We start from the raw sequence: 12,082 nt of genomic DNA on the forward strand, positions 1-12,082 counted from the left end.
AATATCTTCCTTTTTTTTAAATAGAACCATTTAATGTTTTTGTTAAACTGAACCAATGAACAATCAGTAAAGTAGACGACATTTTTATTTCCTTTTTTTTTTTTTCTTTTTTTTTTTTTTTTTTAAAGAAGTGAATAATTTTCTTAAAAAAACTTAATATTTAATAACTACAAGTGGGAAAACTGCTGAGAAAAAGCATTAGACTGTTGAGTTAGTTTAATAAAAAAAAATAAAAAATTAACAAAAATTCCTGACTTTTAGTTTCCTTTCCCTTCAACTGAAAAATTATGAATCAGCTTTAAAAAAAAAAAAAAATGCTCCAACTCCAAGAGCCCAGAAAATTTGCTGACTTCCAACACCCCACTTCTGTGGTGGTTGAAAAAAATCCAACTCTAGGTTTGGTCAGTTCTTCTCCAGCAGAGTTATTCCTGTTTGGAACGGATTAAGTTCCCACACCTTTTTTACTGAGCCAATAACCCTACCCACAATGACTTTTCATGTGCATTATGACTAGTGATACTTGACTCTCTTCAACAGAAGCGGATCAAAACCTTGACATATGGTCTTTATAACCTAGTCAGGTAACCGATGACCTATACATAAGATGAATTGGCTCAGGCCTTTTGGCTGTGATTAAAGTTAGTCAAAGTCATCTTTCCTGACTGGGGTAATTTTTATTTTTGTCCCATCTAGAATGCTCCTTTTAAAGGAGCTGGATTTCTTCACATTAAAAACCAAAAATTCATTGTAATTCTTCTAATTAGCTGTAAATTGTAATTAACTAAACAAGTTACTCATCTCTCATGTATTTTTCTTGCCTTTTCTTACTATACGTTCATTTTACTAATACTCTAATATTTTTTGTCTCCATAAGTATTTAGAGAAAGAGTGACTCTCTTTTCATCTCATTTACATTCTGTATCATGCACATCATAAACACATTTAAATTAGATAACAAAATGTCTCTTTATTAAATATATAATTGGTCCCCCAACAAAATAAGAATTGGGCCTAGTAATTCACCCCCATTTGTCTGTTCGTCCGTTCACATTTTCCAGGATAACTCTGATTGCCCCCTTGGGGGTGGGAGGCATTATAGGGGTAAAATTGCCCCCAAATCATTTATCAGTTCATTTTTTTGTACTTTTCTCAATAACCACGCCTTGTATTTTTTTTTTTTTTTTTTATCATTTTGCACAAACATTAGTCATGGTAAAGGTAAATTTTTGCCAGAACGGATTTTTCAGAAAACTCTGTTTGCCCCATTAGGGGGCATTATAGGGGTAAAATTGCCCCCAAATCTTTCATCTGTTCATTTGTTCGCACTTTTTTCAATGCTTTAAAAGCCGAGATAATGCCAAATCAACCTTCAATGACTTCATCGCTTCAAGAACTTCGGATATGTATGCTAATGGGATAAATAAACTTATTTCTCGTTGGCAAAAAATGTGTCGATTCTAATGGTTCTTATTTCGATTAATAAAGTTTATTATGAAAGGAGTCCTTATCTTTTGAATGTCAAAAAATAACATTATTTCTGCACCAACCTAATATTTCATACATTCCAACCAAGAGACCTTTTTAAAATTCTAACCATCCCTTTAAAGTGCAATTGTTTGAATATCTCTTGCACTTTTTTTACCGGGTATATTTGCCAGATAGTTTTTGAAATTCGTTTTCATGAGTTCAGTTGCTCTTATAATTACTGGAATGATGGAGATCTTCCTAAGATTCCAGTTTCTTTTTCATGTCATATATATAGGATCTTGGTATTTTGTTATTTTTCCCCTCTCAGCTCTGTTTAACCAAGCATCATTGGGGATATTCACTTCTTAATTCTCCTTTTTACTTCAGTCAAAGTTCTCAGAAACCAAGGGGCCTTTTTCCTGCAGCTAACACTTAATCTCTGTATGAGATACGTAAACATTCGAATATTCCATTGAAGTTCCCCTCTACTTCTCAAACGCTGAGTAAAGAAGTTGAGAACATAATTTTCCTCTCACCAAGATGCCATTTAAATATTTAATAATATATCTTCCTTATGGTCTTTTGATCTTGATGAATTCCAGGACAAAAATTCATCAAGTCTGATGAAGTATCCAGCTTTGTTATTCATCGTTTGGAGAAGGTACAGCATTCCTCGTAAAAGTCAATGTTGGTTAACCATACTGAGATCTTTTTGGGGCTGCAAATACAAAATGTGATTTTGAATATTTAGTCAGGGTTTACTTCTAGGGAAAAGTATCCTCATGCCAGGTTGTCCTGGCAAACCCCTGTACAGAGAGACCTTTGACACTCGAGGATAGTGTCTTGTAGACATTCAAGTTCTCTCGTCTTAATTTTAATTTTCTTATTTTGTTGTTTTTTTTGTTTTTCATGGGGACATTCAACTACAATTTCAGTCACTCCAACCAAGAGATCTTTTTAAGAGTCTAAATCATTCCTTTGAGTCAATTGTTTGTATTTCTCTTGCACTTGGTTCACCGGGTATATTCAGCAGGTAGTTTTTGAAATTCTTTTTCATGAGTCCGGTTGCTCCTATAATTATTGAAATGATGGAGATCTTCCCAAGATTCCAGTTTCTTTTGATATCATACATAAGACCATGGTATTTCATTATCTTCTCTCTCTCTCTCTCTCTCTCTCTCTCTCTCTCCCTCTCCAACTAAGCTTAACAAATACGTCAGAGTTTATGAATTTTCAAATGAAATTTAAGTAGAATAAATAGTTGGAGCATCACAACAGGTCACAAGTAGTTTAGTCATCCACAGACACCTGTTTCATCATATAACAATTCATCAATGTTGCTGTGTGGATATGTGCACCACAACACCTCATTGACCTTTACCTGGGATAGACAGGCGGTCAGAGAGGCCCAATCCAATCAATCGACTGATCACATCAAGCTCTACCATATAAAACCCATACCAATCTATTCAGAACAATTAATATTCTTTTATGTCTTGAATTGGAAGTTATGTTTAATTTAAGAAGAGTTCCTGATGAGTAGCTATTCTGTACAAGTCGTAGAGATGAAGAATTTTCGGTGGTAACCAGGGTTGCGGAGTCAGTAAAAGTCCAACTCTGACTCCTAGGATGACGACCGACTCCCAACTCCGACTCCCAACTCCTTGACCCCTATATGCTTCTCATCAGAAGAGGGGAGTAAAAACATATTATACAGAGAAGAAATTTTGTAAAAAATGGGAAACTACTGCAAGTAAAGCCGCTTCCAGGACTGCCAGCAATCACTGTAAAAGAGTAATAAAGAACACAAGAGATTTGTATGCTCAGTCCGTTAAGTCCAAAGTAACTGAGCAGCGGCTTGGTTTTCACCAGTTTTGGCATATAGCAAGCATAATCCTGAACAGAAGTGTATGCTCTATCCCAACCATCATCAATGGACCTGAGGTAATCTCGTCAGCATCAGACAAAGCCAAACTGTTTGCCAAGAACTTTGTAACTAATTCTGCTTATGTGACCAAGGCCGTCAACCCCTGTATTTCCTCCTGTATCAGAAAACACATTATGCAACATACAAATATTTGTGCATGATGTTGCCAAGCTAATCAAAAATCTTGGTTCCAGTAAAGCAACTGGCCTTGACAGAATTCCAATTATAGTGCTGATAAAGCTTCGATCAGAACTAGCTCCCATATTCACAAAGCTGTTTAAATGTTGTCTTAAGGAGAATTGCTTCCAAACACCCTGGAAAACTTCATCAGTATGCCCTGTATTTAAGAATTCAAGTGATCGGTCATCTTCCTCTCAGTACAAACCAATTACTTTCCTGTGCATCTTAAGTAAGTTGCTGGAATCTGTGTTAAATAGAGAAGTAGTTAACCCACCTTAGCAAAAATAATCTTCTTAGTGACGTGCAATGTGGTTTCCATTCTGCTAGATCTACAGCAGACATGCTAACAGTTATATCTCATAGGATTAGCGAATCTCTCGACGGAGGTTTCTTTTCTAGGGCAATTGCTCTTGACATATCAAAGCCTTTGATAGGGTATGACATAAAGGTCAACTTCACAAGATCTCCAGCTAAGGTATAGCTGGAAATGTTTTCTCAATTATTAAATCATTTCTTTCTAATAGGTTCATAAGAGTAGTGGTTGATAGACAGAAATCAGAAGCTCACAGCGTTAATGCCAGAGTCCCTCAGGAGTCCATCCTGGGCCTAACTTTTTTCCTGATCTGCATCAATGATCTTTCAAATCACATCCTAAAATAAAGCCTGTCTCTTCTTTATCATTATTTTCATGGCAGGTGCTCCAATCTATGATCTCCCCCGCCAAACTATCAACAAAAACACTCGTCTAACTGAAACCACTATCAATAATTTCCCCCACTCTTTATCTGTGCCTAAACCTAAACGTAGATTCCATGAACAAAGCTTCTTTCTTAGAACTGCACACTTGTAGAACTCTTACATTTGCCTGCTTTCCAGCTGACTACAATTTGGTCATCTTCAAGTCCAACATAAACAAATTCTTGATGAACTGTCCCTTTAAGTAATCCAATTTACCAAGTTTCCATTACTAACGATCACTACGATATTGTCCCATTGACTCCTGTAAACTCATTAACCTTTTATCCTCGAGTGGCTTCCTGGCCTTGATAAGTGGTGACTCCTATGTAAGAAAAAATAAATAAATAAATAAAGAGCTATAAAGGGTTATAGTAGCATAGGTTGCTTCTTATTGATTTATGCCCGTTTGGGGGGGGGATAAGATTATAATTCTAGATCAATTTCGGACTAATCCAATTGCCAAATTCCATTTGATTCAGAAACTGGATAACTTTTGGACTACAATCTGATTGTTATCCGATGTAATCCACAGTGATCTCACTCAAAGAGAAAATTTTCATTGATCCCGTGTGACATCACAACCAAAACGAAAGCAGTTATCCAGACAGGATTTTGCAGTGATCCGATAAACCAAAATATGTTGATGAAGTGGAAACATTGCAGTACAGTACAAAATATGATATATCTCTGAAAATAAAAGCAAAATCATACAAAAAAACTGCCAAATTGTGCAACTGGTAAAACCAAACAGAAAAAACATGTAAAAAAAAATTAATTTATTGGACTTAAGGAGTCAGTCGGATAATAAATTCTGACTGACTCCGACTCCTCTTAGAAATCCGACCTTGACTCCAGCTAAAACCTCTGACTCCCTCCAACTCCGACTCCACAACCCTTTACAGGTTTTGGATTTTATAATTTTGCAGGCAAAGAGAAAAAGATCCTTCTCATGTTGACACTAAAAAATTATGTGCTGGAAAGCTCAAAGATTCAATTAATTTTATGGAGCAATTCTGCTTTCTGATTGGTTGCTAGCAGAACATGGCTTAATTTGATTCGTCAGTTCCTATAAGTAAAATGTTCCAACTTTCAGTGATTATACCCTCATTAAAACTGCACGCCTGTGAAACTCTCTTCTGATTGCCTGCTTTCCAGCTGACTACAATCTGATTGTCTTCAAGTCCAACGTAAACAAGTTCTTGATGAACCATCCCTAAGTAATCCAATTTACAAAATTCACACTACTTATGTTTACTACGCTATAATCACATTGACTCATGTATACAGATTAACCCTTATCCTCGAGTGGTTTCTGAGCCTTGATAAGCAGTGATTCCTGTGTTAAAAAAAAAAAATGCAACCCTTCCTCCCCATTTTTATATAATGAGGAAGTCCTTTCAGTTCATGTTACTTCTGTTCAAAAATAATTATATATATATTCAAATGTGTAAAACAAATCAAGTTACAGCATGTAAAATAAAAACAGAAAAGTCATTTAGTCCATTTAGATGTTAAAATTTGAGCATGTAAAAAAGGAAGCCATTTTTTTATTTTGTTCAAATGTCAAAGAAAAATGGGTGTAAAAAAAAAAAAGAAAGATAAAAGAAATTTTTTATTTTTACCTTGAAAAGATGAGCATGTGAAAAGAAAGCCATTTTTAATTTTGATTATGCGTTCCCGTTCTTATATATATATATATATATATATATATATATATATATCCGAAAAAAAAAAGTATTTCTTTTTTTTGTTAAGTAAAATTAAAACAAAGTAAAAGGAGAAAATAGGAAAGATGTGTCTAATTTTCGGTATATGTGTTGTGCACAAAATAAGAATTTTAAAAATGTTAATTTTAATTTATGTACACTTTAAAATAAGCATGTAAAAAGTATTTGTAAAAAAAAATACAAAGAAAATGTTTTAAAAAAAGTGATTTCTTTCCATTTTTTTTTTTTTTCATTTATTTAGTTTTTATTTTATTTTTATTTTAGTAAAAGTCTAAACATTTGTTACACATTTAGTATCTTAAAAGTGTTATGTCTTGCCCAGGAAAATTTTTCTTTTTTAGTATATATCTGGGCTTGTGATAAGTTATTTAAAGTCAAATTTCAACGATTTTGTAAATATATTGGTGATTTGTCCTGATGCTATGTAATTTACAATAATGGATTCCTTTTTTACTTCATTTCTTATGAATTGGTATTTAATATTTATATGTTTAGATCTTTTGTGAATTACTGTGTTCTGCTGCACTAAAATTATGTTGGCTTGATTATCGCAATTAATTACTACGGACGTTTCAGTTAATTCTCGTTCTAAAACAGTCTTTAGAATAGCTTTCAGGTATAGCGCTTCTTGTGCAGAAGGTGAAAGCGCTATAAATTCCACCTCACAAGTAGAGAGAGATACAATCTGCTGCTTTTTAGATTTCCATGAAATAATAGACCCATTTTCTGATAGTCTAAAACAATATCCAGTTATACTTTTTCGATCTTCATCATTTCCCCAATCTGAATCTGAAAACCTCTCTAATTTTAGGACACTTGTTGATTTTCTAAATACTAAATGCTGTTCCTTAGTTCCTTTTAAATAATGAAGCACTTGTTTGGCTCTGTTTAAATCCTTCATTGTCGGTCTTGATAATTTTTGTGATAGTTTTGTTACTGTGTAACATATGTCAGGTCTCATAGCAATCATTAAGTATATATGATTTCCTATTATCTCTCAATACAGTGTATCAACAATTATTTCAGATTCTGTGTCTGTATTTTTATTGATATCATTTTCAATTAGTATCATGGGTTTCTTGCATTCTTGCATTCCAAACTTTAACAGGATTTTATCAATATACCCCACTTGATTTATTTTAATAATTGATTTTTCATGAGTAAATTGAAACCACGATATCTGACCAAGATCGGTCATTTTGAATTTAATCTGTTTTTATCAGTTAACATAATTTGATTCGATTAAAACATCAATCCATAAAACTAAAATCGGTAATTTATTGTCTTGGTTTTGGGTGTACAAAATGGGGCACACTGGGCATTGTTTGAATTGTTATTCAATCATATAATCTTGAAATACTTTCTTCTAAATTCATCCACTTTATCTCAGACTGTACAGTGATTTGTTTATCTTCTACGCGCATTTTTTTATTTTTCATTATGAATCCCTCTGGAGGGGTAAAATTTCAGTTGATCAGGACATGTAAAGAAGCATTTTTAACATCCATTTCATAGATGTTAAGGTTATATTGCGATGCGATTTGCAATAAAATTCTGATTGTAGTTAAATTTGTAGTCTGTGAAAACATAGAAAAAATATTCTTAGCCGTAAATCTGAGATCATATTCCTTAGCTACAAATCTCATCTTGCAATGTGCAACGCTGTAGCCTTTTTTGTAAAGACCCATTGAGAAAAAAATGATATGTTTATCCTTTGGGAGAAATACTACAAAACAGGTATTTTCTGTTAAAGTGTCTATTTCACTTTTCATTGCTATTTTTCATTGTTGACAATGTTTTGAATTAACTGCTTCATTAAAGCTTTTTAGCATGTTATCTATGGAATAGCAATAGTTGACTTGCTGGCCTTCCAAATTGTCGATTCTACTTTTGGGTAACGTTCTGATGAATTTTCAACTCTAACATCAGCATCATCGCTGTCATTATTAATACTCTTGTCGACATCGGCAGCAATTTCTTTGTCATCACTTGTTTTATTAATTTGGGGAAATATTAATTCATCCTCTTCATGTTATGGATTTTCGTCTTTGAAATTAAACTTGTTTGTGAATTTTACATATCAGATTCTTTTTATTTTATTTTTGTCTGAAAAAAAAAAAGTATTAAGTAGGCTGGGCTGTTTTTGTCGTACCCAAGGAATATACCTGACTCGTTTTGATATTTAATTTGATTTTCTATAAATGCGAAGTTGAACCAAATACATGCATTTTGCTTGAATTTGACTTTCTACCACGTACAGCCTCATACGGGATTCTAGATAGTTTTTTGTTAAAGGACTGGTTGTGTATATATGCAGCAGCCATTATTGCACACATCCAGAGGTTTTTTGGCAGTTTTGATTCAATGATTAGACATCTTGCCATTTCAAAAAGTGTCCGCCATGATCTTTCAGCAGTTCCGTTTTAGTGAGGTGAATTAGGGGCCGATTTTTCATGTTTGATACGATGGTTAATTAATAAAAGTTCAAAGTCTTTATTGCACTATAGGGAGCCATGTCTATTAAGTGTTTTTTAGCTGCTAGCAAGGTATCAGATTTGTTTTTTAAGAAATAGACCATTATTAAACAGGAATAATCATCTACAAAATTTAATGTATACCTGAATTTTTTTCTGCCCATTGTTTTCACAGGACCATTCAAGTTACAATGTATCAGGGATAGGATTTTCATGGCTTTCTTGTCTGGCATCTTGTTTTGGTACTTTGCCATTTTACCTTGGATACAAATGTTGCAGTTTGTCAAGTTTTTTGAAGTTTTTATTTTCATTCCAGCAACCATATTCGGCAATTTTTTTATATTAGGAATATTGCAGTGCCCAAGAATTTTATACCATGTTTGTAAATCATGGCGGGCAGTTTTTGATGGGACTATTCTGTCTTCCATTTTCTTTAATATCGAATACAGTTCCATTCAGGTGCACTAGTTTTGATTTATTCGGACTAAAGTTAACATTTGCACCTTGTTTAGTGATGGCTTATACAGAAAATATATCTTGTTTAAATTTTGGGATTAGAAGAGTGTTTTTCAGAATGCGGAAACAAAGTTCATCTTTATTATTTCCTAGCCAGATTTTAGCATCATCTCTCTATAAAGCGATATCGTTTACTCAACTGCCATTGGCTAGCTCTACAAGATGACTCTGAAGGTTAAAGTTGGGATTAAAATTGATAAAATCTGATTCCTTCGTAATTATGTGTGTCACTGCCCCACAATCAACAAGGAAGTTGTTACTGTTTGCAAATAAAGATGTATGTTCACTAACAGAGCTCTCCACATTTTGAAATTCTTGTATCTACATGGGAAACTCTTGTGATTAGGTTGCCCACAATTATAGTAAATAATGTTCATTCTTTTCTTAGGAGAAAAAATGTTTTTGGAAAAGTTGCGGTTTTTATTCAAGGTAAAGGTATAATTTAATTTTGGTGTTTTTAAGTGGGCATTTTTAAATTTTATATTTGTAGATTGTTTTTTTCTGTGATCATTTTCTCAGTTTCCTCCTAACTCCTAAGTGCTACCTTGAATTGACTAAAAGTCATGGATTTTTCTTTCTGCGTTATCACGGTGGCAAACCGCTTAAAATCACCGGCAACCCTTTAAGGGCCATGGAGATTAACAGACTGTCGCTAATAACTTCGTCAGACATTTTTTATGAATTTGCTGTTGTTTCAGCCCTAATAATATAATCTGTAATCATCTTGACTTCCCTACGTTTTAGATATGTCAGTTCATGTATAAAGAAATAATTTTGGGTTTTCCTTTCGATAAATAATGCTCTCTTAATATGTTCAATGCTTTGCAGCCATTGTCCAAGGCTTCTCGTATTACTAGAGATAGACTTCTGTCATCTAAGCACTATTAATTACACAAGGACAGTTGCATTCTTTTTAATAAACTCCAGGTCGTTTCTGTTTTAGGGTTGTGCCTGAATTACCTTGTTTAACTTTAGGATTCATAAATATCCTAAAAATTTCACTTGCCACAATTCGAATTTTGATTCTGATTCATCGAAGTAAAGTTTTCCTATTGGAGCCATAACCTCTTGAATTTGAAGCCATGTTTAATTTAAGAAGAGTTCCTAATGGGTAGCTTTTCTGTACAAGTCGTAGAGATGAAGAATTTTCAGTGGGTAACTGTTCTTGGATTTTATGATTTTGCAGACAAAGAGCCAAAGATCCTTCTCGTGTTGACATGAAAAATTATGTACTGGATTTCTCAAAGATTCAATAATTTTATGGAGCAATTCTGGTTTCTGATTGGTTGCTAGCAGAATGTAGCTTAATTTGATTCGTCAGTTCCTACAAGTAAAACATTCCAACTTTCAGTGATCATGTCCTCATTAAATATCAAAATTATTGCAACACTCCGCTAATATTAGGTTGGTGCAAAAACAATATCGTTTTCTCACATATGTTACTTTTATATGATTTCTGAATTAATTCATTGATATATATAGCCATGTTATATATCATTTTGAAGCGCATTTGTTATTCGTTACCGTTCTCAATTTTTTTCATTCATTTTTTTTTTTTTTTTTTTTTTTTTTTTTTTGCAGGCTTTTCGATAGCATGGACAAAATTCAAATCCGCACGATTTTCTTGTTCCAGTTCAAACTCAGCCAAAAAGCTGCCGAGACAGCTCGTGGTATCAATGATGCGTTTAGCCCAGGAAGCACTACGTGTGGCATTACGGTGGTTCAAAAATTTTGCAATGGTGACAAGAGCCTCGAAGATGAAGACCCATAGCCAGCCGACTGTGGTTGATAACGAACATTTGAAAGCCTTAATTGAAGCCGATCCTTGCAAAACCACACAGGAAGTTTCTGTTGGACTCGAGATCGACCACTTAACAGTCGTTCACCATTTAAAGTAAATAGGGAAGTCAAAAAAAGTTGGATGAATGGCTGCTGCATGACTTGAATGATAATCAAAAAAAATTGTTGTGTTGAAGTGTATTCTACGCTCCTTCTCCACAACAAAAATAACCCATTTCTCAAGCAGATTGTGACGTTTGATGAGAAGTGGATCCTCTATGACAACCAGCCACATTCGGCATAGTGGTTGGATGCCAGAGAAGCTCCACAACACTTCCCAAAGCCAAAATTGCACCAAAAAAGGTTATGGTGACTATTTGATGGTCTGCGGGCCGGTCTCATCCGTCACAGCTTCTTGAATCCAGGCAAAACGATTACGGTGGAGAAGTACTGCTGACAAATTAACAAAATGCACCAGAAGCTCCAACGTATCTGCCCGAGATTGGTCAGTATGAAGGGACCAATTCTTCTCCATGACAACGCTCACCCACATGTTGCTCAACTTACCCTGCAGAAGCTGAACGAGTTGGGCTACAAGACTCTGCCTCATTTGCCATATTCACCAAACCTCTCGCCCATCAATTATCACTTTTTCAAACATCTCGACAACTTCCTGTGCAAAAAATGCTTCAAAAGCCAAGATGATGCTGAATCGGCCTTCTATGACTTCATCGCTTTCAGAACTCCAGATTTCTATGTTATTGGGATAAATAAACTTGTTTCTCGTTGGCAAAAATGTGTCGATTCTAATGGTTTTTATTTCAATTAAAGTTTATTTTTGAAAGAGTTATGATCTTTTGAAGTTGAACATCAAAAAACGACATTATTTTTGCACCAACTTAATACTAATACTCAGAAAGTAATATTGTGCTACATAGTTCAATATAAATAATAAAATCACATTGTAAGAGACAAGCTTTAATTTGCTCCCTCAGTTCAACACCTCTTGGCAGACAATGTCCTTCTTTTTGCCATGTTTCTTTTGAATGTTCCCTTTTTACATAATGCTTCGCTGACATTTTTGGATAAAAAACTGCTGCATGTTCAAATTACAAGTTTCTTTCTTACACCATTACAATAATGATCATATTTTTACTACCAGGCTACCCGGCATTGCCCGATCATAAAATATGCTTAAGTATATTTTTATTAATGTATATTTCATATTTATTATTATATTGGATCTAATATATAGTAATGATTTAAAAAGTTGA

General features: G+C 33.9%; 1 protein-coding gene across 5 annotated transcripts in view; it reads left to right on the plus strand.

Annotated features, from left to right (window-relative positions):
- LOC145293776 (origin recognition complex subunit 5-like) overlaps positions 1–12,082 on the plus strand; it is a 131,148-nt gene that overhangs the window by 54,166 nt on the left and 64,900 nt on the right. The window lies entirely within an intron of this gene.

Source organism: Euprymna scolopes, chromosome 15 (genome assembly GCF_053919585.1).
Source record: "Euprymna scolopes isolate OS-2025 chromosome 15, ASM5391958v1, whole genome shotgun sequence".
Taxonomy (NCBI): Eukaryota; Metazoa; Mollusca; class Cephalopoda; order Sepiida; family Sepiolidae; genus Euprymna; species Euprymna scolopes.